At 34.6% G+C, this 5,234-nt stretch overlaps 1 long non-coding RNA gene across 3 annotated transcripts in view; it reads left to right on the plus strand.

The window, feature by feature from the left end:
• LOC126825171 (uncharacterized) overlaps positions 1 to 3,693 on the plus strand; it is a 45,737-nt gene extending 42,044 nt beyond the window's left edge. For 2 of the 3 annotated variants that reach the window (XR_007681819.2, XR_007681820.2), the window contains exons 5-6: positions 376 to 490; positions 1,512 to 2,071. This is a non-coding gene — a long non-coding RNA (uncharacterized LOC126825171). Of the gene's footprint in view, positions 1 to 375; positions 491 to 1,511; positions 2,837 to 2,902 lie in introns of those variants that run through there. The other variant, XR_007681821.2, reaches the window with a different exon arrangement.
• The last annotated feature ends 1,541 nt before the right edge of the window (positions 3,694 to 5,234 follow it).

Consider the following 5,234-nt stretch of genomic DNA (forward strand, 5'->3'; position numbering starts at 1 on the left):
ATACATGTCTGGCACTAAGTTGAAAATGTCAGGTACTATTTCATTAGTGCCTGACATTTTGTCAGGTACATCTAAAACCGTTATTTCCAGGCCTGTTGGCAGGGTATTCATCAGTCCTTCAAAGACTTTAAATTGGTGAAAAAATGTGGATCTTAAAGGACAAGCGATCTAAAGAGGCACTGGTGTCTTGTTGTAAATGGCTTGCTAGTATTAAGAACAAAAATTAGTTAGAATCCTGTATTTAGTATATTAACAATATTAACAATATCAAAGGGATTAGCAGAGGTATAGATTATGGATTATATATATATACATGTTGACCCTATTAACCTTTAACCTTGCATGTGTTTGACCGTTGACCTATTAACATTTCAGCATCCTCAAACATTGACTCTTACTCATTACCTGCAGCTAAAAGAGAGGAACTTGCGCAACGTGTAACAGAAGTGACGTCAGGTGCCAGCTATCAGACAGATGAGAGTTAATTTAGGTTAGTTAAACGTGAAATGAAATGCTACAGCCCACTCTTATATAGAATTCCAACCGCCACGGGTTCTTTTACATGAATACCAATGTGTACATGGGACCTTGATTTTTGGTCCCATCCGAACAACTATACAACTGGGGTGTATTATCAAGACAAGAGAATAAATCATCAAAAATAGATTGAGCATGTTACTGTCGTAGAATTATCAGGCTTTCAGGGTTTAATGGCTATTTCAATGAGCAGAAAGCTTTTAAAATAAACGATACACATAACCATAGGGGGGGGGGGGGTAGATGGCCGAATGGTTAGCCCGTGCATGGTGTATCATAGGGTCTGTCAATACCTTAACCACAAGTTATACCTTCTGTTATAAATGACTTGCTTCAGACGTACAAGTATAGTGATCAGACTGGTTAATCAGGATTGATGAAAATCAATCTTCATTACCAGTATATCACGATTTTCATGTTTTAGTGTTCCGTGTCTGATCAGGATTTCCGTATAATTATGAATAATGCTTCCTATTAACAAAATATATGGATACTTTATTTAGCCCCATGAAATAGCGAAATCTTGGGTTGGTTAGTCAAACTTCGGAGGATAGGCCTTCAAACAATAAGAGATAGCCTTTGTTAGTAGCTCATGTAGGCATTCATTTCAACTTCAGGGGATAGGCCTTCAAACAATTTAAAGAGATAGCCCTTGTTAGTAGCGCATGTAGGCATTCATTTCAACTTATATAAATGAAATGAAATGGTATTTAACGTCCTACTTTTTTGCTTCGACTGGGCTAATGAAGACGGTCAAACACCATACAGTGTGCTATGAGGGAAATTTTGCCTGGACAGCGGCTCTACGGCCTACTCTTATATCGAATTCCAACTGCCAAGGGATCTTTTCCGTGCATGCTAATGTGTACGACTAGACAGCTGTCCTTCGCAGATCCTCTGTCCTGCACCACTGACAAGTGGAAACCACGCAGGACATTTCAACTTATAATACCTGTTATTTTCATATTTTTCAGAACAAGTTATGAATGTCTCAAGATGAAGAAAAAAAAAAAAAATTAAAAATATACACTTGTGTAAATTGTCATCTATAGCTGGGATAGATTTAAAACTGATAGTCTCGTAAATACACCAATGCTTAGATATAGAATAGATTATAATAGTGACTTTCTCGTTCACCAGATTAAAATATCTAGCTGTAAATACAAAATCATGCGTAAACTACATTAATAAAAATTCAAAATTTAATTTCTGATTGGAAAATTACCACAGTCAAAATAACTTATTTAAATTGCTAATATACACAGATTGATAAATGTTCTTCTTTCAAAGACATTTATTAATTGGTTAATTGGACAGTATCACAGTAAAACTATTGATGGTATTAAACAATCACAGGTTTATTAAACATACATTATGGAAGATTAGATAAAGAGCTGACAGTTCTCACTATAATAGTTAAAAAATAGATAATATAATGGGAATATGCTGAAAATTTCAAATTACTTCACCCTGAGCCGAGAAATACTTCCGGTAATTTCAAAAACACTGTAGCCTTGATTGTCATTGTTACCATTGTTACGATAATAAACAAAGTCTTGATCATCCATTTTTATGTTTAATCATCAACAGCTGTTGAGCGTTGAGCGACAGATCAGATTCAATTCTAATGAAAATTGGACTCATCCGATGGCATCGAGAGATAATTATGGGCTTGTCATGTTAATAAATATCTAATTAATAGTTTATATGACATCTCAGACCCAAAGAAAGACCTACAATAGGCAGATTTAGCTCTTGCATAATGTATGTTTAAGAATTGAATATCATTGTCGAAACGTTGCATGTTAATAAACCAGTAATTGTTAATCTATGTATAGTTTTAGTGTTTTACTGATAAATGTGTCAAATTAATTAATTAGCTTTCAATTCAACATAATTTTTATTATCTTGCCGTCGACATGTTTTTTGTTTTATATAATGTTAAACTTAATGTTGGTTAAAGGAGGTGATCATTTGTTTAATTGTTTTGTTGTAAATCATGGTCTCATCGTTGGTGTCATTAAATATTTTTATTTTTATTTCATTTGAAGTAAATTATGGTAGATAATTCATTCACTGCTAGCTTAATTTTATTTTATTCTCAAATATTTTATTGTCGAAATAATATAAGAATAGAAATTTTTAAAATTGTGATTTTATTTTTTAAAGGAGATCCAATTTGGTATTTTTAGGGAAGGGAAACAACTCTGTATTTGGAGGGTGTGCAATTTGGTAATGTTCCTACATATAATACACCATTCATGTAATATCACACAGACAATGAAAGTTATATGGAAAGGTTTATACCACAAAATATGACATTGCTGATTGGCAATATTACATATTTTAGCAGATATATGGAAAGGTTAATACCACAAAATATGACATTGCTGATTGGCAATATTACATATTTTGGCAGATAAAATTATATAATAAAGACACATTTGAAGCAAAAATATTGAATACACATTGTCTGATGTTGCACCCCTCGGATACAACCATATATAGATAATGGTACAGACACTTTATGGTTGTCATTTTATACAATTAAATTTTTAAGATTATTTTATAAGCAGGCTTTAGAAATCTCACTCTAAATTATTTCCTGGAATATGTCCATAATAATATTTGCTCATATAACAGCAGCATATAATAAATGCATGTATATATATTATTCTAATTTGAACATATTTATTTAAATATTTTACGAATGTCATAATATTTCAAAATGTGTTGTACATGTATCTGATAAAAGACTTTTCCATCTCTGGAAAGTAGGCCTACTGTACACATTTCGATTTTGAAAAAAAAAAAAAAGTCAAATATGATCTACCGGTATTTACTATGAGCAACCAATCAGATTAAAACACAGATCCTATTTCGTTTCGTTTTTTATAGTTCAAAATTTTGTTTTACTTGTCTTTATTACACAAGGATCTGGAAGAGTTGTTATATTACCGACGTTCTGGATGAAGTAAGGGATTAGCCAATGAAACAGTCTGTTATGGCGAGTTCTTGGCGTGCGATGCACGGAACTGTGGGTAAACCAATAGAAACGTCAACACTGATTGATTAATCAATGTCTGATGTCATAGAATCAAAAGCCGCTTGTACAACTGGTCAGATCTTAATGTAGTGTAGTATAAAAAAACAAAACGAAATATAGATCTGTTTTTTAATCAGATTGTATGAGCAACCACTTGGTTGAAATTCCAGCTCTATAATAAAATGTTTATTAGATTTATACTGTCTTTGTACACACAATTGAAAATGAAATCAATACATTTCGTTTGATTCAAATCTAGATCTGAATTTTTTTCTAGATTTTTTTCACTCAATTCCTTAATTGTTTCTTGTTCTTTTCTTTTTCGATCTATGTTATAAACACCATTTTAAATTGTTTGTTTTTTCCTCTGAAAATCTTTTTCTTTTTTTTTTGTGGTGCTAATCTTTTTCTGTTTCTCTGTTTTAAAATTGTGTAAATATTTCACTTTCAAACATTTATATAAAATCAGTTTAAAAACAATAATTCTAGTTTTGTTTCCTTATCACACCAGTCGGACGTCTAATAGATATTATAGCGTGCCAACTTAAATGAGATAACGTCTTAGTATCCAGCACCAACTAGGCTAATGAAAGATTCTTTTACGTGTACCGGTAAATAGGATCTCGGTTTTTCATACCATACGAATGACTAGACTCTTGTTCCTATCCAGGGGGGTTGGATGGCTGAATGGTTAGCGCGCGCGCTGTATCATAAAGTCTGTCATTGAGTCGACTGGCTTGGTTTCGAATCCCCGGTTGTACGTGACAAGGAGTAGGGTCGCCTGTCCAACCTTGTGGGTTTTCTCCGGGTCCTCCGGTTTTCTCCCACTGCTAAAGACCCCTATGCGCAAGCGAATTATTGAAATAAAATTAAACCATATGTTAGTCCCGAAATGACCTAGTTTGTGTCGAGTGGACGTTAAACCCCATTTCTCTCTCTCTCTGTTCCTATCCAGGCCGTCCATCATCCTGTCAATGGGAAAACATGCCGAAAAATCCTTAGGAACTGTCTAGGCCAACATCGGGAATGAGCCCGAGATCTCCCTGTTAGAGAGCCAGTACCTTACTCAAGTGTCAGTGAAAAAAATTGAGTGATAGCATAAGATACAGTGGATTAGAAATGAAATGAAATGAAATGGGGTTTAGCGTTCTACTGGTCTGCTCCGAACTGGACTAATGAATACGGGTATACGCCATACAGTGTGCTATGAGGGAAATTTTGCCCGGACAGATATCGAATTCAAACTGTCAAGGGATCTTTTACGTGCATGCCAATGTGTTCACAGGATCTCGTTTTTTTCCCATCCGAACGACTAGACAGCTGTTCATGTCAGGTCCTTCGTCCTGCATCATTGACAAGGGGGAATCACGTCAGAAAATCTGGATGAACTTTCTCGGCCAATACAGGGATCGAACACCCGACCTCCATGCTAGTGGGCCAGCGTCTTATCCGCTTAGCCACAATGATCCCCCACAGTGGATCCGAGCTGGGAACTGCGTAAGAATCTGTAATTGCATTGCACATTTTATTACCCAGACCTTTCTCTGAGTTGATCATCTTGTCAACACAATATTTCATTCAATCCAAGACGAGAGGAATTGCCCTTTAAACTTTCCTTTGAAAAACACAGAAATCTACAAGGTTTCACGTA

The sequence above is a fragment of the Patella vulgata genome, chromosome 6 (genome assembly GCF_932274485.2).
Source record: "Patella vulgata chromosome 6, xgPatVulg1.2, whole genome shotgun sequence".
NCBI classification, from domain to species: domain Eukaryota; kingdom Metazoa; phylum Mollusca; class Gastropoda; family Patellidae; genus Patella; species Patella vulgata.